The following is a 24169-nucleotide window of genomic DNA, read 5'->3' as shown; positions in this document are numbered from 1 at the left end:
AGCCATCACCAACCCATCAACGCCCAGTGGCCCTCTCCGAGAGAGATGGGCGATTAGGAAATATGAAAATAAATAAATAAAAGCAACAATATATTAGCATTAGCTTGATGGGTTCTAGACTAGCTTGCTTCGGCAATGGATAAGGCATGAATTTTTGTTCCTGTTTTCATCCCTTTGAAAATCTGCATGCCATTTGTTTGCAGTTTTCCCAATGTATACCTTATTCTTCTTTATTTTGGCAAGCATTTCCCACCCCCCCATCTTTTGGATTTTTTTTCCTATAAGTTGGAGAATCATGTCACAAAGCTCAGAAAAGTTGCATCCACTTATTACTCAGAAGGTCTAGATTACAAAACTAATAATTTATTATTTAAAAAGAAACTCCCAGTATTAAGTTGTCGATCCATTTATCGTATGGTTTCTAAATTTTCTAAATGTCATATGCAGGGGTGAAATCCAATTTTTTTCCCTACCGGTTCTGTGGGCGTGGCTTGGTAGGCGTGGCACAGGAAGGATATTGCAAAATCTCCATTCCCATCCCATTCTGGGACCAGCCAGAGGTAGTATTTGCCAGTTCTCCGAACTACTCAAAATTTCCACTACCAGTTCTCCAGAACCTGTTAGAACCTGCTGGATTTCACCCTTGGTCATATGCTTTCTAAAGACAGCAAATTTGGTCCAATGGTTAAAGCACTAGGCTAGAAAGCATGGGACCGTGAGTTCAAGTCCCGCCTAAGCTATGAAAGCTAGTTGTGCCAGTCACTCTCTCTTAGCCCAACCATCTTACAGGGTTGATGTTGTGGGGAAAATAGGAAGAGAAAAGTATGTTGAATATTATGTTGACTTGCAGTTATTTGTAAAACTAATAAAGGTGGGAGATAAATAAATAAACAGGTACTCTTCTCTAAAACACTATTTTTTTTCTTTTAATTTTCACTCTTTCACACAAACATTTCAAGTGAGTTTGATGCAGTGGTGGAATCCAATTTTTTTTACTACTGGTTCTATGGGCGTGGCTTGGTGGGTGTGGTGTGGCTTAGTGGACGTGGCTTGGTGGGTGTGGCAGGGGAAGGATACTGCAAAATCTCCATTCCCACCCCACTCTGGGGCCAGCCAGAGGTGGCATCTGCCAGTTCTCCGAACTGCTCAAAATTTCCACTGCCGGTTCTCCAGACCTGTCAGAACCTGCTGGATTTCACCCCTGGTTTGATGGGATTTATTCCCCAAGGTTTTGGAAGCCTGAAGCTTGTCTATTAGGCGCCACACTAGAAAATCCCGATTTCTCCAATTTATGTCTTTGCTGAGGTGCTGCAGCTACAACTTTCACACATTTAACTAGCATGTGAATGAAAGCGAAAGTCAGCAAGCTTGATCATATCACAGACAGGATAACATCCCAAAACAGAAGTTATTACAGGCAATAAAGAAAATTAAAAGCAGGCCCTTTTAAAATAATACACAGAGATATTAAAAATATGGTTTTTATTGTAGTCTGTTGCTTTTTCTCAGCAGGAAAAAAATAATGAATTTTTTAAAAGACAATCGATCAAGATTTTTGGCTCCATGTGCATTCAAACTTTTTTTAAAAAAAACCCTGGCCATGGAGAAAATCATGATTGAAAATATTCACTGCTGAAATTCGTGCCAGGAATTATGAAATTGCAAGCTTGGGAAAAAAATGATTTCCAGACTAACCTTAACATTCCTTCAATTGCAATGTCCCGTCTGACAATTGCCTGCAGTTGTTTTGAAAGGAATACTTTCCAGTCATCCCTCAGGTAACCAAACTCTTATGCAACATGGTGTTAATCAGGGATGTCCAACCTTGGCAATTTTAAGACCTGTGGATTTCAACTCCCAGAATTCATGCTGGCTGGGGAATTCTGGGAGTTGAAGTCTACAAGTGTTAAAGTTGCCAAAGTTGGACATCCAACCTAGTGTTAATCAAAACTACCTGACATGCATCAGCTTCGGATCACGTGTGCATGTGCATGCATGTGCATGCGCCAGAGCACCGGAAACCCAAAAACCAGCTGGCTGGTGCATGCATGCCTGGTTTTTTTGGCTGTTTTTCGGGCCATTTTCAGGCTGTTTTTCAAGCCGTTTTCAGGCTGTTTTTTGAGCTGTTTTCAGGCCCTTTTTCGGGCTGTTTTCTGGGCCATTTTTCAGGCTGTTTTTCAGGCCATTTACAGGCTATTTTGGGGACCTTTTTCAGGATGTTTTCAGGCTGTTTTGGGGGCCATTTTCAGGCCGTTTTTGGGGCCGTTTTTCAAAAACCAGAAGAGCAACTGGTGAAGGTGTGTGTGCCCACAGAGAGGGCTCTGTGTGCCACCTCTAGCACGCGTGCCATAGGTTCGCCATCACGGGCATAGGGTTTCCTGCTTGAGCAGGGAGTTGGACTAGAAGATCTCCAAAGTCCCTTCCAACTCCTATTCTGTTATTCTATCTACTCGATACCTAGAAGGTTGCTGGTTCTGTTCTATATTACTACATGCTGGCTAGGGAATTCTGGGAGTTGAAGTCCATGCAGTTTAAAGTTGCTAAGGTTGGAAAACCGTGGACTACTAAACAGTGCATGGAGTTACACCAGCACAGTTGCAAAGAAGCAGAATGAAGTACAGTATAAAACAGGGGTGAAATCTAAAATTTTTTGCTACCGGTTCTGTGGGCGTGGCTTAATTAGTGGGCGTGGCTTGGTGGTAAGGTGACTGGGTAGGCGTGGCCAAGTCAATGTCACTTCTTTGCTCTTTTTTAACCTACAAAACACAACACAACACAACACAACACAACACAACACAACACAACACAACTGGCTCACCCACAATGTAAAAGCAGCTGTGCTAGAGCCAAAATGGCCCCGCAACAAGCAGGAACCTCACACAGCCACAAAAAGTCCAAAAAAACAACTTTCACACTTTACACACACACAACACAACTGGCTCACCCACAATGTAAAAAGCTGGAGGCTGGGCGGGGGGGGGGGGGAGAAAAAGAAACTTTTTTTCTTTTAAATGGGTCTGACAATCCAAGCTGAGTTGCCTGATTAGCAGGCAACTCAGCTGGGATCGTCAGAGCTTGGCTCGTCAGAGCCATTTATAAGGAAAAAAAGGCTCTGATGATCGCGCGGCTCAGCTGGGCATGGGGGGCGGGGGCAGGGATTTTTGCTACCGGTTCTCCGAACTGCCCACCGCCATCGCTACCTACTCGCCTGAGCTGATCCGAACCAGGAGCATTTCACCCCTGGTATAAAGCATTTTCAAGAGGACTGACCTTTCACGAATGAGTTAAGACCAAGCTACATAGCTTGGTCTTAAGCTCATTTTAGGGCCAGCAAGAAACAAAAGGCAAACAAGAATGCCAACTGGATTGTGAAAATTAGTAGAGTCATATCTATATGGGGAAGAGGGAAAAAACCCATCTCAAAGTATTCAAAACAGAAAGGGGGGGGACTAAAAATAGTTCAAAAAGAAAAGAAATAATATTAACCCTCCCCTTATCATTTCATCAAAAACTCATGCTTCAAAAAAGAGAAGGGTGATCCACCTTTGACTCAAACTGTTCCCCAAACACAAGTGCTATCATAACATCTTGATGAGGAGGAGTGTGTGGGCTGACTTCTACGTTTTGTGTCTTTCTCCCCCCCTTCCCCCCCCCCCGCTTATTCTTTCCAGAGTTCAGCTGTATCTTCTGCATAAACCAAGCAGCACAAGATGTACCAGTTGCTCCGGTAACAAGACTCTCCCCATCTTGAAACATCAATTTGAAGAGTTTTCCCAGGGAAGATTTAGCTCCCTAAGAGTTCAACATTTGTGGGTCATAGTATTATTATTATTATTATTATTATTATTATTATTATTATTATTATTATTATTATTATTATTTAATCTTTGGTAAGATTCACAGCCTTTGAGGCTGGTTAATAGCTCAGCAGCTCGAGTCCTAACCAAGGACCTAGGAACTGTTAAGGTATCATTGGAAGATGTAAGCTGTTCCGAGTAAGGTGGTTTTTTGTACAGTCAAAATGTTCAAGTCCGGTAAATTTAGAATTTCTAAATAGCGGGGTAGCCCTTTGGGTATTGCTCCAAGGGCTCCAATTACAATTGGGACAACACACGATTTCTTCTTCCATAGTCGCTCAACTTCAATTTGCAAGTCCCGGTACTTTGTGATTTTTTCTTGCTGCTTATCTTCAATCCGTGCATCACCAGGTATTGCAATGTCAATGAACCATACTTTTTTCTTTTCAACTATTGTTATGTCAGGTGCGTTGTGGACCAAGTGCCTATCAGTCTGAATCCTGAAGTCCCACAAGATCTTGAGTTTCTCATTCTCTAAAACTTTCTCAACCTGATGTTCCCAGTGGTTTTTGCTGTACTCAAATCCAAACTTCTGGCATAATTTCCAGTGAATAATAATAATAATAATAATAATAATAATAATAATAATAATAATAATAATAATAATTATTATTATTATTATTATTAATTATTATTATTATTATTATTATTATTATTATTATTATTATTATTATTATTATTATTATTTCCTTCCTCCTAACAAGCAAGCTCAGCCTTTTAAATTTTGCCCATGAGGACAAAATATCCCAGAAAATATGCTTTTAAAAACAGGTTTATTTTCAGCAGGGAAGAGAGGAACATTTCACGCCATAAGCATGTTTCCACCACAACACCACCTTATAATCTGTAACACTAATTACAGTACAATGCAGCGTTTATCTTTGTGGGCAAGAACGAATGGCATGGAAAACAGCCATAAACCACCAGCTGTCTTCCATATTACTGGATTTCTGCTACCTTTGTGGTACTTAGCTCCCTTTAGCCAAACAACACTTCATGCTTGTTTGGATTTGTTTTCATTTCATTTAATTATTTAATTAATTGGTCAGGGAGGGAGAAACACAAAGATCTGATCCAGACTACACAAGAGTGAGGGGGTGGAATTCCATCCCTACTACCACTCCTCAAGTCTTAATTTAATACACATACACACACCATTCCCTTTGGAGTTAAAAAATAGGGTAAGTTATAGCAAAAGAAATTACAATAAACTTGTTTTGCAAGTTTCCTGGCTCTACATGAATATTTTGCCAAGAAATTAAATGTAAAACAAATCATGGATTCCGTTTTAGGATCTAAACCTACAATCTGGGTTCAAGTGTCAAACTAATAGTGTTGTGAGTGAAACAGGTCATTAAATGTCAGGACACCATAATTTAACTTGCACAGTTAAGGGGTGAGTGTTTATAAATATAGTTGTAGCTGTATTTGTTTGGCTTCGTGATGGGCTGCAATCCAAAGGTTATACCAATTCAAACCCTGAGGAAACGAGATATACATTTAATGACCTTTTGCATGAGAGATAGTAATTCCTTTAGATCACGGCTGGTCTTGTAAAAGTAGCAATGATATAGATTATAGAAAATATCATAAATGCACCATCTTCCTGGACTTTATATTGCATTTGGTGGCCATTTTTTCAATAGGCTGAATGACAACCCCATTAGAACATCCCTACTGCCTTTGGGAAAAAAACTCTATGAAAACAATGGTTTGATAAGTAACCAACATCATAGCAGAGCCACAACTGTCACATCACTACAACTAGAACAACTAGACACAAGAACAGTTTTTTCCCGAACTCCATCACTCTGCTAAACAAATAATGAAATTATTTACTAAGTCTGCGGTAAACTATGGTTAAGTCTGTCCATGTGTAACTTAACCATAGTTTCCTGGACCAAGCCAAATTCTTAGAAGCCTGGCACTCAGACAAATTGGTCATCAATAAGCACAAAGAGGCAAACATTTACATCAAAAGAGACATCAAAAAGCCAAAAAGGAAACAAAAGACAACGACACCAGCAATCAACACCCAGATAAGTAGTGATTTACACCAAGATTAACATTAGATCAATAGTCAGGAAGCAAACAGTACCCCAATCACAGAACTACCAACTCGGACAAGATAACAACAGCCTAATGAAGGAACCACCAAAACCGATATGGCAAGCCAGGAGTATATAAAATGAAAGCAAACCCCACTCACTAGTAGCACTGATGATGTTCCCTAGTTTGGTAATGAAACATCTTCTTGCAGATCAACAATCAAGCTCAGGGAGCATCTCATTTCAATCCTGAGTTACAAATATTCTCTTCTATGAAAAGCCCATTTATCAGTTACTTCTCATACAGTTTGACTTTAAAAAAACAAAAAACTAAAACTAAAAACTATATTGCTATCCAGCATCTTTGCAATGAAATGGCCAGAAAATGATGCAAATATCACTGTTTATCCTTGTCCGGTGATATTATTCCACTACTATGGAGACTGTGCTATTTTAAGAACAGGATGAAAAAAGCCACTGGGAAAGTAAGGCTGTTTTCATTTTCTCTTTCTTTCCTCACTTTTCCACCTAATTTTTAAACATTATAATGTTTCCTTGATCCTGTGAAAAAGGTAGGAAAATCTGTTTTGAACAAGGGTTTTTGCACATGCTGGAATCCTTATTCAGTCTCCTCATTTCCTCTCTATCTCATAATGAGAGGGGGGGGAATCTAAGTGACATGACCTATAGATCAAGAACAAAATCTATACCCCACACACAAAGCACACGTGAGAAATCAAAACAGTACATTTGGGGAACACGAGAGTTCATGCAGAACTTGAAGCCTTTTCAGAAACATTTCCCCAGTAAATACTTATTTGAGCTTGTTGTACCCATTTATCCCACTCAACTGCAGAGCCTAAGATTAATTAAACTATTCACTAATGGTCTTCCAGATAGGTAATGAAAGCAGCAAAAGGGTTCAAACAATTAGCACCGTCTTTGTCTTGGCATTAACTCATCGGCCTCCCCCAGGTCTCACTAATGCAGTTTTGACAATTTGCATGGGACCGGTCCCTTCTTTCAGAACCACCTTCTGAAGTGTACAAGGACTTCTTAATAAGCAAAACTTTCTGCACTCTGAATAAAAATAGGCCTATATAAAAATGAATTCATAAGTGCCGGTGGACTGCTCGATTTGTTTGCACTAAATATCAGTACTATGAATGAAGAATATGGTATTTGAGACACGGAGTATTGATGCAATCTAATTAGGGCTGATTGGTACTGAAGCAATCCGGTACTGATGATTGATTCATTCATACAAGTAATTATCATCTGAATTTGTGAGTGGCATGCAATGTCCTTCCCTTTTTTAATATATCCTTAATCTCTCTCTCTCTCTCTCTCTCTCTCTCTCTCTCTCTCTCTCTCTCTCTCTCTCTCCCTCCCCATCCATCCATTTATCCAAAACATTTATATGGCTGTCCATCTTTCAATCAATTCTGTGAGGGTCCCAGATTTTCCTCAAACAATGGTTAGTGGCGAATATTCAAAGTTAAGTGAATTTTGTGAAGCTGCCATAACATTTTATACAGAAGTATCTGCAAAATTCAATTTCTTCAATCAAATGCATCAAGGAAAAATAAAGAGCTAGAAATATAGGGAGATCAATATATAAATTTTAAGAGGGATTAAGGGAGAGGAGAGAAAATTAATTAAAACCTATGGACCTTCAAAACTGCAAGAAATCACACAAACACAACAAGGTTAAAAGGTGCAGCTCTGGTTTTGGGTGACTGGATGAGGTGGGGTTTTAAAAACTGCAATTAATTCATTGCAGCACTACATGAATTCAGATGAGAGCATATATTCATAAAATGCTTTGCCAATTTCTTTAAATATCTGTACAGGCAGTCTTTGACTTTTGACCACAATTGAGCCCCAAAATTTATGTTGTTAAATGAAACATTTGTTAAGTGAGCCCCATTTTATGACTTTTCTTGTCACAGTTGTTAAGTGAGTCACTGCAGTGGATAAGTTAGTAACCTGGTTGTTAAGTGCATCTGGCTTTCCCCATTGACTTTGCTTGTCAGAAGGTCGCAAAAGGTGGTCACATGACCCTGGGACACAACAATGGTCGTTAAGTGTGAACCAGCTGCCATGCTCCTGAATTTTGATCACATGATCATGGGGATGCTTCAAAGGTGGTAACTGAAAAATGGTCATAAGTCATTTTTTTCAATGCCATTGTAACTTTGAACGGTCATTAACTGAACTGTTGTAAGTCGACTACTATCTGTATTACATATAAGTATCAAGAGGCAGCAGTTTCTTAACCTTTGCTATTTTTCTGCCACTCCTACAATCTGTTGATTGATCTCGAACAGAAGCTAATTAACACTTTCTCTAGCAGGGACACCAAGCAGGAGGTATGGGTGTAAATTCAAGTTCTAAAAACATTTCCTCCTCTCTCTGCTGAGTTGTTTCAAATTTAGTAGGTTTCTAGACCTCATCGTGCTGGGAATACTTTTCGTAAAATAAAACAAAATACTGAACTATACATTAGTTAATAGCACGAGACAAGGAATAATGGATGGAAACTGATCAAGGAGAGATTCAATCTAGAAATAAGGAGAAATTTTTTGACAGTGAGAACAATCAACTAATGGAACAGAAGTTGCCTTCGGAAGTTGTGGGAGCTTCATCACTGGAGGCTTTCAAGAAGAGATTGGACTGTCGTTTGTCAGAAATGGTGTAGTAGGGTCTCCTGCTTGGGAGACGGGGGTTGGACTAGATGACCTACAAGGTTCCTTCCAACTCTGTTATTCTGTTAAAAACTACTATAGCTGAAACAAACTTTGTCATGCTTTTTCTTTGCACCTGCTGAAGGTCATTGTGTGGTATATCTCTTCAAGAAGCGGGCTGGATTTCTCCACCCACACATTTTCCGGGGGGGGAGGGGGCACGCACAGGTGTGGGGGCAGGTTCACAAAGGAAGTGCCTTGAGCTTATTAGGGCCTAAATTGTTTTCAAGTGAAAACTGTGCCCCTGTAATCTGATGGCTCACCGTCAAATTTCAACACAGCAATTCCAAAGAAATCAAAGGCCTACAGAAAGAGGGTTAGGATCCGTATACAGGTAGTCCTCGACTTTTGACCACAGCCCAATATTTCTGTTGCTAAATGAGATGGTTGTTAATGAGTTTTGTCCCATCTTGTGACCTTCTTGCCACGGTTGTTAACTGAATCACTACGGTTATTAAGTTAGTAACTTGGTTGTTAAGTGGCTTCCCCATTGACTTTGCTCGTCAGAAGATCTCAAACAGTGATCACACGACCTCAGGACCAGGGTGGATAAAAATCAATGATTTTTTTGATTTAAATCGGATTTTTTTTATTTTTATTGAATTTATTTTAATAAAAAACTTTTGGGGTAAAAATCTATCGTAAGATAGTTTTCTATTTAAGATACATAAATAATTTAGTTTATTCAGCATGAAATGGAGCTTAGTTATATAGCACAAGGCTGTATATTCTGCAACACTGGGACTATCGGTGAGTCAACAATGGGTCAAAGGAATAGCAGAGATGACAGTTGCTTTTTAAAAATTATGATTTAAATCGAATTGATTTAAATCAAGTCTTTTTACTAGTGATTTAAATCATGATTTAAATCGACTTGATTTAAATCAAATCCACCCTGCTCAGGACATTGCAGCTATCAAGTTGCCAAGCGTCTTAATTTTGATCACATGATGCTACAGCGACATCCCTTGGTGGCGCAGCAGACTAAAGTGCTGTTAAATAGCACGAGCTGCCTGCAATTACTGCAAGTTCAAATCTCACTAGGCTCAAGGTTGACTCAGCCTTCCATCCTTTCGAGGTAGGTAAAATGAGGACCCGGATTGTGGGGGCAATAAACTGACTTTGTATAAAAAAAAAAAGAACACCACTTAGGGGGGGCCCGAAAGCCCTACTAAGCAGATATATACAAAAGTATAGAGGCTATTGCTTAACGCATTGTAAGCCGCCCTGAGTCTCCGGAAAAGGGCAGCATATAAATCGAACAAACAAACAAATAAACAAACAAACAAACAAACAAATAAATAAATAAATAAATAAATAGTCCAACCTCCTGTTCAAGGCAAGAGACATTATAACTGTGATGGCGAACCTATGGCACGCATGCCAGAGGTGGCACGCAGAGCCCTCTCTGTGGGCACATGCACCGTCACCAGCTGTTTTTCTGGTTTCCGGCCAGCTGGTCTTCGTGAGTGCCGTGGCACCGGAAAACTTCCAGGAAAACCGCCCAAAAAACAGGCTGTTTTTCAGGCCATTTTACAAGCTGTTTTCAGGCCGTTTTAGGCCCAAAAAACAGCCCTGAAAATGGCCAGAAAAGGGCCTGAAAAACGGCCCTGAAAATGACCTGAAAAACGACCTGAAACTGGCCAAAATACAGGCATGTGCACGCCGGCAAGCTGGTCTTTGGATTTCCGGCACTCCGGCATGTGCACATGCACACACATGCATGATGCGCATTCCAGTTTGGGCACTCAGTGCTAAAAAGGTTTGCCATCACTGACTGATAACTATCCCAGTCCAGTTGTTGTCCAGTTTGTTCTGTTCTGAGAACAATGTATGAGAGCGGAGGCAAGGCGAATTAATAATAACTTTTATTAACAACAACAGCTATCATCAGACCCACTCAGTGCTGAGGACCTTGGAGAGCAGGGCAGCTTCTGAGGCACTGACAGCTCTTAAATATGCAGAGCTGTCAGCGGCTGGGCCAATCAGGACGCGACCATTTCCCGCCAGCTGGTAGCCGACGATCGGGCCAATCGGCTGCTCTGTCCTTGTCATGTGTGCAGCCTCCAGATGCAACACAGTCTATTTTTGAAAGTGATGGAGGATCCATAATTCCAAGGAAGCAAGTTATTCCATCGATTAATTGTGCTCATTGTCATAAATTTTTATTTTACTTCTAGGTTGGCTCCCTCTTCAACAACAGAGCTCCACAGAACTCCACAGTTCAACCTGAGATAGATAGATAGATAGATAGATAGATAGATAGATAGATAGATAGATAGATAGATAGATAGATATAGATAGATAGATAGATAGATATTCTTCTATTACCACTCATATCCTAATGCATTCTCTTTGTATGGTTTTGTCAACACTCAGTATCTAGTTCAAATATTTGATATTGTTTGCATTTTCTCACATTATCATTGAGGTTTAATGGAAGTAGGAAACCAAGAACCATGACAGATGTGACTGTACAATGAAATGTAAGGTGTGTGTTTGTGTGTGTGCGTGTGTGTGCGTGTGTGTGTGTGTGTGTGTGTGTGTGTGTGTGTGTGCGCGACATACACACATAACTCTTTGGGCTATCTTTTCACTCCTTGCATGAAAATTTCACTCAACATCCTTTTCCTCGCTGAACATTTTAAAAGAAATTCCCTCTTTCATCAAACTGAATCAGAGAGGGCGGAGGGAAGGGAAATGCTGAACTTCTCTGCAGGACACTCGCTTTCCTGTCCTCCTTTCTCCAAAAAAGCCTACCGAACGCTCAATAGGTGTACAAAATAATGGCATTGATTAGAATAAAAGGGATAAAAGATTAGATCCAAGCAGGTGGTAGACCAAACAGCGAGAGATTTCAAAACCAACCACAGTATCCTTTATTGCAAAACGGCAATAAAAATAGAAAGAGAAGCTTTGAGTAACTGCTTAGGCCTTCCTTAGGAGACCGCCCCGCTATCTGGTAAGTCTTGAGATGAGAAGGCATTTTATTTTATTTATTTTTTTACAGAGGAAGAGGAAACAAAGAACACAGATGCACACCCTGAGCTAACTATCTTTAAAGCTAAATAATTCCTCCCACTTGCCACAAAGAAAAGCAGAAATTACTAGCTATGGCATATCTAGCTACAATTAATACGTTTTTGTACCCTAAGAGCATTCCTTAGCAGCACACACACACACAAAAAAGGTCAGAACTGGTTCACTCACGCCAGAATTTTTCAAAGAAGGCACAGTGGTTTGGTGGGTCTTTTACGCATGCATATGAATGCAAGCATCCATCGCAAGTGAAAAGTCTTTTGCAGTGAACAATGGACAAATCCAGCCTTGTGTTTTACCCCCTCCACCACCACCGCAGTATTCATTTAAGCTACAAAATTAACATGACAAGAACTTAAGAGATTCACCACAGACCGTTATTGTCGAATTATAAAACCCAGCAGATTCACATGAAAGGGATACACCGCCAAAGATGTGCTCCCATTCAAATAAAAACATATTCAAATTAAGCTGCATTATAGGGAGCCAAGAATTTACACCTGTGTCAAACGTACCGCAGGGTAGGAAATGTTTCTCCTATTTATGACCAACTAATTCTTGAGCCAGAATCACAGAATGCATTGAGTTGAGCCCTGACGCACCCACTCATGGCTTAGCACAGCTACAACAACTACAGGTATTCCTCGACTGGAAGGACTATGATGGAGCCCCAGATTTCTGTTGCTAAGTAAGACATGTGTTAAGTGAGTTTTGCCCCATTCTACAACCTTCCTTGCCACAGATGTTAAGGGAATCACTGTACTGTTAAGTTAGCAACATAGTTCTTACGTGAATCTGGCTTCCCCATCGATTTTGCTTGTCAGAAGGGTTATAATCATATTAGAGGATCGTAAGAGGGTTATATAACATGATCCCGGGGACATTGCAAACCGTCATAAATTGGAGCAAGTTGCTAAGCATCTGAATTTCAATCACGTGACCCTGGGGATGTTGTAATGGTCATAAGTGTGAAAAACGGTCTTAAGTCACTTTTTTCAGTGTCGTTGTAAAGGAACTGTTGTAAATCAAGGACTATCTGTATGTCATCTGAAAACGAATGTATAAATTTTAAAAAGAAAAAAGAAAAAAAGAAAACAAATGTAGTATTTCAGGTTCTTTCCTTAATCATAGATACTAGTTTTCAGGTAACCCAATCCTGGGCATAGTTCAAGGTTTCTCAACTTTCTTCTGGTAGATGAAGTCTGCACATCTTAAATTTGTTGACGTTGAGAAACACTGACCTAGTTGTCCTACTTTTTAAGCAATGGTTATTATTTTAGCAATAGGGAAATCCATAATCTTTAAATAGCAAAAAAGAAGTGTTGGGACATAACCATGTGACTCTACCAAGAGGCCTTATCCCTTCCTCTTTCAGATATTGAAGAGCGGCAAAATGTTGCATTACATATCCATTGCTGAAGATGACTCAGACACCAGGAACAAGGTCAGGCTTCCCTTCACAGTAATGACTTGGCTATATGTAATATAACAGAGCATGGACTAAATCTTCATGGTAGCTCATGAACAGTACCATGGCAAACAGCTGATGGCCTCCAATGCTGATTCTTAGCACTTACATCCTCGCTGAATTTGTATCTGACATCCTGTCTTCTTACATCTTCCTTGCATTAATAGTAAACCAGCTTTCTGTTGTTTCCTATACTCCCTTCTGAGCAGGAAAACGTAATTTTACGTTTTCTACAGGTATTTCTTGACTTATGACCATAATTGAGCCCAACATTTCCAAGCCAAGCAACACAGTGGCTAAGTTAGTTTTGCCCCATTTTACGACCTTTCTTCACATGGTTGTTGAGTGAATCACTGCAGTTGTTAAATGAGTAACATGGTTGTTAAGTGAATTCAGCTTTCCCATTGCTTTGCTGGTCAGAAGGTCACAAAGGGTTTTCACAAGATCCCAGGACATTGCAACCATCATAAAGATGAGTCAGTTGCCAAGCGTCCAAATTTCGATCACATGAACATGGGGATGCTGCAATTGTCGTAAGTGTGAAAAATAGACATAAGTCTCTCTTTTCATTGCCATTATAATTGAAATGGTCGCTAAATGAATGGTTGTAAGTTTCCCTGTATATTCTTGCCTCTATCTATTAACATTTCCCTGTATATTCTTGCCCCTATCAATTAACAAAACAGCAATGGAAAGGACAATTTATTTATGAGCCACAGTGGCGCAGTGGTTAGAGTTGAGTACTGCAAGCTGCTTCTGCTGACTGCCAGCTGCCTGCATTTTGGCAGTTCAAATCTCACCAGGCTCAAGGTTGACTCAGCCTTCCATCCTTCGTAGGTTGATAAAATGAGGACCCAGATTGTTGGGGACCATATGCTGAGAAGGCTGGAAAGCACTGGAAAGCGGTATAGTATATAAGTCTAAATGCTATTGCTATTTATATATAAAATTTCATTATTGCCCAACTCACAGACAGAGGGACATGTAATGGACTGGTGAACTAAACTCCAGGTTCAAATCTATTATATCCAAGATGTCCATGGGAAAACAGGCTAAAATAGTAACTGATTTTACAAGCAGAGAGATTACATACATGTTAGCCATAGTCAATCAGTTCCTTCTCTGCTTTTGGAAGGGAAAGCCATACACTTAAAGAAACATCGAGGGGTAATTTTGAAAAGAAAAGTGGCCCACTAATTTTTCTAGGTTTTGACTTTCCTTTGTCTCTCCTCTCAAAGATGATAGTTGCTCAAAAAGTTTGCAAAATGAATAGGATTGGATTAGGATTGGATTAGGATAGGATAGGAAATAGAATAGAATAGAATAGAATAGAATAGAATAGAATAGAATAGAATAGAATAGAATAGAATAGAATAGAATAGAATAACAGGCTCAATTCAAATCAACTGCCTCTACTAGAAATCTGGGGGCGGGGGGAGCCCTCCCACTGGGGGAAAATGGCTACAGGCAAAATTCTTTTTTAAAAAAAAAAATCCACACTTTAGAATTTTATCAATCCAAAGACACTGGTGGAAAGTCTGCTAAATGTCTATATGACTAGGAAAATGAGTGGTGCTCTCCAGCAGATTGTGCTTTAATGGATTTAAACAGTTTTATTCTTTAATGTTTTAATGATTTATGTGGATTTTTTTTAGTCATTTCTGTACTGTTTTGGGAATTTGTAATCTTATAAACCTTATAAGTCATGGTAGTGAGATAAGCAGCTGTATCAATTTAATAAATAAAGAGCCAAATAAACAAAAGGAATTCAAAATGTCTCCTGACAGCATTAAAAACAGAAAAAAACTCTGAGAAATACTTCTGAGTTTAACTCAATATATCCAGATAGGCTGCTAGGCCTAAATATTACTGTAGCATTTTTTATTTTTTTTTGCTGAACATCAATTAATCTGGGTTGTTGAAGCCTAAACACAGATTACCTGTGAAAATACAAGTATTTCAAGAGCCTTTGTGGTGCAGTGGTTAGAGTGCAGTACTATAGGCTACTTCTGCTGACTGCCAGCTACCTGCAATTTGGCAGTTCGAATCTCACCAGGCTTTTGACTCCGCCTTCCATCCTTCTGAGGTGGGTAAAATGAGGACCCAGATTGTTGAGGGCAATAAGATGACTCTGTAAACCCCTTAGAGAGGACTGTAAAGCACTGTAAAGCAGTATATAAGTCTAAGTGCTATTGCTATTGCTATTTCTGTCTTTCCCATTAATGCTTTGACAACTCCTTTAACATTTTTGTTAATGATAAATGCACTGCTTCCGATATTTAAAATGATTTTTTCAAGTGTACTTAGATAAGTTGAAGCTCCAGCAAGAAGTAAAATGGAAAATAAATAAATATAGAAAGACCACCATATAAAGATTAGTAAACATTTTTATTGTGTTTTTTGCTTGAAACATTAAGCTTTCAAAAAGGATGTTGTCACATTTTCCATCGGGAGCTATTAGTACTAACCAGATACTTAAAACTAGGTCAACACCATAGTTATCTTGTCAACAGAACAAAACCGTTTAGACATCACTCTGCACTGAGCCTCAGCAAATCAAGGCAAATGGTTTCAAAATTCAGCATTGTAAGGGGGAGGGGTATTTCCTGTGCCAATCACTTTTAATAAAACATTTTTGGCAGATTATAATTTTAGCAAAAGTTTGATGTTATTTTGGAAATTCACACTTCCAAAAACATCTAGAAATTTTTGTTCCAGTCTTGGTTCAGTGGCAAATTTTGAACATGCTTATTGAAGAGATGAGCACACAGCAGTACAAGAATAGAGAAAGCAGATTTCAGAATAAATATTTCTTTCCTATTGCTAATTCTATTTCTTTCCCCTTTTCTTTGATTTAGGGAGCAGGAAAGGAGGAAGAAAATGAGTGTTTATGCACGTCAAATACAGAAGTACAAAAAACAGGTTCAGTTGTACCATCTCCAAATTTGTTAATCCTTCACCACCATTTTCAAAACCACATACAAGAATAATTTAACGCAATGTAAATGCTCAAATTTATCCTTTCCTATCTTTATGCCCTATCTCCCAAGGATAAATAAAATAACAGGGTACCCAGAATTTCTGCTTGCAAATCCTTATTCGCCAGTCCTTCCTTAAGCTGGTTCCCTCCAAATATAGTTTAGATACTTTTTGACTTACAAGGACTATTGAGCTCAAAATTTCTGTTGCTAAGCAAGACAACTGTTAAGTCAGTTGCACCCCATTTTATGATCTTTTTTGTCAAAGTTGTTAAGTGAATCACTGCAGTTGTTAATTGAATCATGTGGTTATTGTGCGAATCTGGATTTCCCCATTGACTTTGCCAGTTGGGAAGGTTACAAATGGTGATCACATGACCCCAGGACACTGCAACCGTCATAAATACATGCCAGTTGCCGAGCACCCAAATGTTGATTATGTAACCATGGAGAGGCTGCAACAGTCTTACATGTGAAAACTGGTCTAAAGTCACTTTTTTTCTGCACCGTTGTAACTTCAAAAAATCACTGAACAAATGGTTGTAAATCAAGGACTACCTGTACAGGTAGCTTTTGTTTAGCACTGTGATGGTGAACCTATGGCACACGTGGCATGCAAAGCCATATTGGTGGGCACGTGAGCTCAGCTCCATGGACCAGCTGATTTTTGGGACTTCTGGGCCCACCGGAAGTCAGGAAACAGGCTGTTTCTGGCCTCCAGAGGACTTCCGGGAAGGGTGGGGAAGGCCATTTTCGCCCTCCCCAGGCTCCTAGAAAGCCTCTGGAGCCTGGGGAGGGTGAAAAATGGGCCTACCGGGCCTATTGTGCCATCGCATGCCAAAAGCGGGGTCAGCGTGGAGGTGTCACACACACATACGCGGGGATCGGGATGCATACAATTATGGGTGCGGGCACGCGCGTGTGACACCCCACCCCCCGCACTCCCCACGCTTTTGCCAGGCGATGGCAAAAAGGTTAGCCATCACTGGTTTAGCAAGTTTTTCAGTGACCGCTTGAATAGTGCTGAACAAGAAAACTTCAAACTGATCCTTGTAATATGGATGTTGCAGATCCTTGTAGTTATATAAGCATGATTTGGGCATTTGGCAACCATCTTCCAATTATGATGGTTGCAGCATCTTGCGCTCACATGATCACCATTTGTGCTGGTGTCCAACGAGCAAAGTCAATAGAAGAAGGCAATCATCAATGGTGCCTAACAAAGGTGTAGGATTCAGCTAACAACTCTAATTTGGACTGCTCGGACTACTGTTGTTAAGTTGGCACAATGATGTGATATTGTGCTTTGAAATTATACTGCTTATTGATGGAATTGAGAATCCCAGTTAGCATCGTTAAGCAAAGTCTACCTATACAATATATAGGACCATGTGGTTATAGTCCAAGAGGTATAAGGATACCAATGTGTAAAAGGCAAGATTTTTCAAGAGATTATAAAGGACAGCACAGCCCAAGAAATGTTGAGGTCCATCACAAAAACAGCACTTCTTGTAATAATAAAAACAAACAAGCAATTAAACAAGTAAAAAAATAATAATCATCAACCTTTAATAGTTTTACAAAGCCTGTCACTTGAAGCAAGTATCCTCCCTGTTGCAACTGCACTTATAATTAAATTGACAGTGACCGGGAAATACAATCTCAGCATTTTATCAACTGAAATTACCAGATTGCATGTAGAGTAATTGTTAACCCTGGCTTCTGCCATGCAACACCCCTTAGCAGTACTGGATTACAAACTCATTATCGCCAACTGGCTGGCCATGGAGATGGATATTCTAAAACCAAGCCTACCAGTTTGACAAAGCTACATTAACACCTTCACACTTACTCAAGCTGGTAGTCCTGAGGATCTGCTTTCCTCATACCGTAGAAGAGTCACCTTTGTCTTCTGATAAGGGATAGAGGTGAGAGGACTAGAAGGGGATAAGTCATACTACAGGTTTCCTCAGACTAGCTGGAAAGCTGTGAGAGTTTCTCAACTCAGAAGGTGATCTTTATGTTAGTTGAAGATTGTCCTACTGCTTTATCTTTCACTCTTTTCAGAAACATATGGGCTGCCTCTGTTGGGATCCAGCAAATTAAACTATCAAGAATCAGCCATAGTGTATTGCATCAATTTAAGAACCTTTTTCCCCATCTTCTTGAAGTTTGTTTATTCGCTAAATTATGCAAAGAAGAACAGACATTGTCGTGTTCCCTTTCACCATTTTATGCCGTTGCAGGAGGTTGTAAGAAAGCTTGAAGAAAACGGAAAGAACTTCATGAATTAATAATTCAGAATCCCAAAATAGTAAAAGAAGGGTAAGCAAAGGAATGTTTTGCATATAAACCTGTGCAAACAGAAGTTACATAAATCTTACCTTATACACTTGTCCGTAAGTCCCATTGCCAACCAGTTCAACCAGTTCAAAGATGCCTGCGGGATCCTGGAAAAAAAAAACACGAGAAAATTAAAGGGAGCCCAAACCAGATATTTTAACCGAATCCAAACAATGCTTTCATAAGAGTACTATTTCATGGGATTTCTCAGATTTATTTTGGCTGCCTTCCGAAATGGAGACCGCTTTAAAAACAGAAGCCCTGTTTCATTTTCAATGGTTTTAGGATACTTTAATTCTCTTTTCCAATAGCTTTACATAAGGTACATTTTGGATGGCATGTAACTGGGGTGTGGTCCAATATCCTGATTGCCACTGACTCTCACAAAATTTAAGCTAAATATTCACACAAACCCACACATCAGTTGATCAAGTTCACGACCGAATCCAAATCTCTTTTCCAAATGAAATTGCAATGTAAAGTTCAAAAATCAACAAAGTCTGTTTCAAGAATACCGGTTGGGTGATCCATTTTGACCCTGCTCATCTCAAATTGATCAGGTTGCCTAGGTGACTATAATAGGCAAATTCTACACGAAAAAGAATGATTGCCTTGATAACGTATAGAAGTACAGGGCCAGCCACTAGCACAGAGAGAAAGACAATACCCAAATCAATGTCTTAAATGCGCCCTTTCCAGGGGTGGCTGCTGGCAGTTCACAGGGGTTTGAGAGAACCTCTAGCTAAGATTCTGTGCAGTTTGGAGATCCCCCAAATCCCATTCCTGGCTGTCCCTGCCCACCCTGTCCCTCCCAGGAGTCCCCAAGCGGCCCATTTTGGATGCAGGTAACTGCAGGGCGTGCGCGGAGGCTCAGGGAGGGTGAAAAACAGGTCTACCAGAAGTTCAGGAAGGCCGGAAATTGCCCTGTTTCTGGCCTCCAGAGGGCCTCCAGAGCCTGGGGAGGCCGTTTTTGCCCTCCCGGAGGCCCAAAAAAAGCCTCTGGAGCCCGAGGAGGGCAAAAACACCCCACCCACCCATCGTGGTGCAGGAGGCTGACTAGGCCACACCCACCATGGCCACACCCACCCAGCGACTCGGCAGAGAACCCCTTGCTAAAATTTTTGAAGCCCACCCCTGGCTCTTTCACACCAGTTTAGAAGGCAAAGAAGATTTCTCAAGATGGGAATGGTCAAAAGACTTTGGCATAAAGATCATCTGAAGGATATTTCTATCTGGTCAAGGAAGACCAAAGTACACCAGAGAAAATGCAAACGGAAGTGAAATATTTCTAGAATCTAAAAGGTTTGTTTTTCCATCATAAGCAGTAAGTTCCTATTTTCAGACACTGAATGAGAGAGAAAGTAAGTACAAGGTAAAAAATAAAAATAACAAAGCAACTATTGTTTGTCAAGCTGCAGATTATTCAGCTGCATACAGAAAAATGTAGAACACTTGTTTTTAAAAAGACTACTGCAGCCAATAAATGTGTTCAAGTATGCCCACCATGAAAAGCAAAACCTAGAGAATTGTTAGCCATAAGTTTTTGATAATTGCAATGTTTAATTAAGTAGGTAACAAAAACAAAAAGTGAAAACGAAGAAAAGGGAAAGGAATACATAAACATATATAAAAGAAACTTTACAGTAAAGTGAAACCTGAACTGAAAATATCATTATTATAAAGGCAAAAGAAAAAAAAAAACTAAAAACATGAGAAAAAACATCCAAGTACCCCCAACCAACCGCATTTTTGAAAATGAGGTTGAATAAAGGATTGGCTTAAATGCAAATAGACTTCAGGATTTCTAACAGCTTTAATAGCAAAATATGGAATCACAACAGGAGGCTGTTGCTAGGAGTCATTCTGTATGGACTCTAATTTACAGCTGTAAATGAAAAATGAGCCAGTTTTGTTGACCCATTCAGATAACAAGGAGAATTACCGTTTGGGGGGGCAAAAACGCAGTTCGTGGGGGGTTTGAGAGGCCAAAAACGGGCCTGTTTTTTGCAAAAATGGGGGGTGCAGAGGGTTTGAGAGGCCTGCAGAGTGATCCTGGGGGCTGAAGAGAGCAAAAACATGACCCGTGGGGGGTTTGGGAATTTTTGGCCTCCCTAACCCCCCACGCATCGTGTTTTTGACCTCCCCAGTCCCCAGGAGCACTCTGCAGGCCTCCCAAACCCTCTGCGCATCCCGTTTTTGCAAAAAATGGGCCTGTTTTTGGCGAAAACTGGACACGCAGGGCAGGGTTTCAGGAGGCCCAAAATGGCTGTATTCAGTGTATAAAACACACCAACATTTCTACCCTCTTTGGGGGGGGGTGCGTTTTATACTCCGAAAAGTACGGTAATCCATACTTGCACACACTTTGATAAAATGCAGGTTAGAATCCTTTCTTCTACCCTAAAAGAAATGGAAGGAAAGAATCTTCGTAATTGTATATTTCAAAGGAGTATAAAGGGAGAGGTAAAAAATATTGGAAGAAGCATTCCTCATTAAAGTGAACTCATTACAATAAACTAACCCACCCCCTCAAAGTAAAAGTGAGAGCTTTTTATGGTTTACCAATCTAGATATCCACGTTCCTGTGTCTGTTCACAGTTGTTTTGACTCAATCGATGCCAGATATAAATTGCTTAATGCTACAAACTCGAATGACTAGGAAGAGCGGAAGAACAAAATTAGACACAGAAAAAAGCAAATAAGACGTACTTTCTGACATTTTGGAATCAAAATATGAAAAATCGTTTAATGGAACCTTTGAATTATTCAGGATAAGTTTAAATGGGGACCTGATGCAAAATACTGTAAAATCCCAGATCACATATAATCACTTTTATAGATAATGAGACTTTTGCTGCTAATACAAATGCCTTATGTTTCCATTTAACAAACGTTTTCTTTCACCGGCCACCCATCCCAATAAATCTCGTGTGACAGACATGAACTGGAGGGCCTTCTATTACTTTTCTTTCCTAAAAGTTTTATTTATTTCTTCCTTTCCCACAAGGCTTCAAGAGGTAAAATATGAAACAGCACCTCACGAGCAAAAGCCACAACAAGCAGTATTTGAAATGAAAAAGGTGAAGAGACAGCCTCTGCACCATCAAATGGTTTGCAATGTCTCTTCCTTGCACAGTTTTGAAGGTTTTTCAAGACATCCACCTCTCGTCTCCTGAACCTACACTCTCACCCACAGTAAGCTAAGCATCTGCAACATCTATGGAGACAACAAGGCTTTTATATCCAGGTCTATGCATGAATCCATGCATGCGTAAGAAATGAAAAGAAGGACTAGGGGAGACATGATAGCAGTGTTCCAATATCTCAGGGGCTGCCACAGAGAAGAGAGAGTCAAACTATTCTCCAAAGCACCTGACGGCAGGACAAGAAGCAATGAGTGAAAACTGATCAAGGAGAGAAGCAATCTAGAACTAAGGAAAAACTTCCTGACAGTTAAAACAATTAATCAGTGGAATAACTTGCCTCCAGAAGTTGTAAAAGTTCCAACACTGGAAGTTTTTAAGAAGAGATTGGATAACCATTTGTCTGAAGTGGTGTAGGGTTTCCTGCCTAAGCAGGGGGTTGGATTAGATGACCTACAAGGTACCTTCCAACTCTGTTATTCTAAATTTCACCGAACTTGGAAAGATGGAAGACTGAGTCAACCTTGAGCTGGTGAGGATCGAACTCCAGGCTGTGGGCAGAGTTCGCCTGCAATACTGCATTCTAACACTGAGTCACCACAGCTCTTTGATGGGGTTTGGAAGCAATGCAAACTATGGGGTCTCTTGGTTCAACTAGAAATGGTTGTTTGGAGATTTGTTCAACTCCTTAGGAATTGTCCAAGACAATTCGTAGAGGCAGTTGATTTGAAAAGAACCTGTTATTCTACTTTACGAAAGTGGTGGGTCAAAAGTGTTGGCTATAAAGGACACAATTTTCTTTCTATCAACAGCAATGTCCAATGCCTAAGTGGTTATGGTAGTAGCCTAGAAACCAGGAGACTGTGAGTTCTAGTCTCACCTTAGGCAAGATAGCTGGCTGGGTGATTTTGGGTCAATCATCAGTCTAGGTAGACCTGTATTAATTTGGATTTTTATATTTTATATCTTTTTTATATCTATGCTTATATCTTACAATTTATATTGTTTACTTAGCATCCTAGTATGAGGGTCGAGCTGAGGATTTTGTGCAGTATCTGTATGACAAAATCGCTCAGATTCGGGAAGGGCTGGCCTCTGACTGGGTATGTCCGGACGGGACGACTGAGGCAGGTCTTGAGAGCGTTATCTGGGGGGAGTTCGATCCTGTGGCTCCCGAGGACATGGACAGGGTCCTGGGACGGCTGAACGCGACCACATGTTTATTGGACCCGTGTCCCTCCTGGTTGGTACTGGCTTCCCGGGAGGTGACACGAGGCTGGCTCCAGAAGATTGTTAACGCTTCTTTGAGTGAGGGGGTCCTGCCGGCCGCTTTGAAAGAAGCGGTTGTGAGGCCCCTCCTCAAGAAGCCCTCTCTGGATCCGGCTGTTTTGGCTAACTATCGTCCAGTCTCCAACCTTCGCTTTGTTGCGAAGGTTGTTGAGAGTGTGGTGGCGCAACAGCTTCCCCGGTACCTGGATGAAGCTGTCTATCTAGACCCGCTCCAGTCCGGCTTCCGGCCTGGGCACAGCACGGAAACGGCATTGGTCGCATTGGTGGATGATCTCTGGAGGGCCCGGGATAGGGGTTGCTCCTCTATCCTGGTCCTGTTAGACCTCTCAGCGGCTTTTGATACCATCGACCATGGTATCATGTTGCACCGGTTGGCGGGGTTGGGGGTGGGAGGCACCGTTTTGAGGTGGTTCTCCTCCTACCTCTCTGACCGGTCGCAATCTGTGTTGACAGGGGGGCAGCGGTCGACCCCGAGGCACCTTGCTTGTGGGGTGCCACAAGGGTCGGTCCTCTCGCCCCTTCTGTTCAACATTTATGTAAAGCCGCTGGGTGAGATCATCCGTGGCTTCGGGGTGGAGTTCCATCAGTACGCTGATGACACCCAGCTGTACATCTCCACCCCAGGCCACCCCAATGATGCCCTTGAAGTGATGTCCCAGTGCCTGGAGGCCGTGCGGGCCTGGATGGGGAGAAACAGGCTCCGACTCAACCCCTCCAAGACCGAGTGGCTGTGGCTTCCGGCGTCCCGATATAGCCAGCTGATGCCATCGCTGGCTATTGGGGGTGAATCACTCGCCCCCACGGAGAGGGCTCGTAACTTGGGCGTCCTCCTGGACGCACGGCTGTCTTTAGAAGACCATTTGGCGGCCGTGGCCAGGGGGGCTTTCTATCAGGTTCGCCTGATACGCCAGTTGCGCCCCTTTCTAGATCGGGACTCCTTACGCACAGTCACTCAGGCACTCGTCACTTCCCGCCTGGACTACTGCAACGCTCTCTACATGGGGCTCCCCCTGGGGTGCACCCGGAGGCTCCAGCTGGTCCAGAACGCGGCCGCGCGGGGGATTATGGGGGCGACAAGGCGCTCCCATGTGACACCTCTCCTGCGCGAGCTGCACTGGCTCCCGGTGGTCTTCCGGGTGCGCTTCAAGGTGTTGGAGACCACCTTTAAAGCGCTCCATGGCTTAGGGCCGGGGTATTTACGAGACCGCCTTCTGTCACCAATAGCCTCCCACCGGCCAGTACGCTCACACAGAGTA

The 24169-nt window shown here is 41.2% G+C and overlaps 1 protein-coding gene across 3 annotated transcripts in view; it reads right to left on the bottom strand.

Moving 5' to 3' along the window:
- The window catches only part of TNIK (TRAF2 and NCK interacting kinase), a 273951-nt gene extending 255367 nt beyond the window's left edge, over nucleotides 1–18584 (bottom strand). For 2 of the 3 annotated variants that reach the window (XM_070945923.1, XM_070945924.1), the window contains exon 1: nucleotides 18522–18536. The gene's annotated coding sequence lies outside the window, so the exon portion shown is untranslated. Of the gene's footprint in view, nucleotides 1–18521 lie in introns of all 3 variants that reach the window. The other variant, XM_070945925.1, reaches the window with a different exon arrangement.
- Between the last annotated feature and the right edge of the window lie 5585 nt (nucleotides 18585–24169).

Source organism: Pituophis catenifer, unplaced genomic scaffold (assembly GCF_029215685.1).
Source record: "Pituophis catenifer annectens isolate HBS135680 unplaced genomic scaffold, rPitCat1.0.hap2 SCAF_6, whole genome shotgun sequence".
Lineage (NCBI taxonomy): Eukaryota > Metazoa > Chordata > Lepidosauria > Squamata > Colubridae > Pituophis > Pituophis catenifer.
This window is presented reverse-complemented; position numbering and strand designations above follow the sequence as displayed.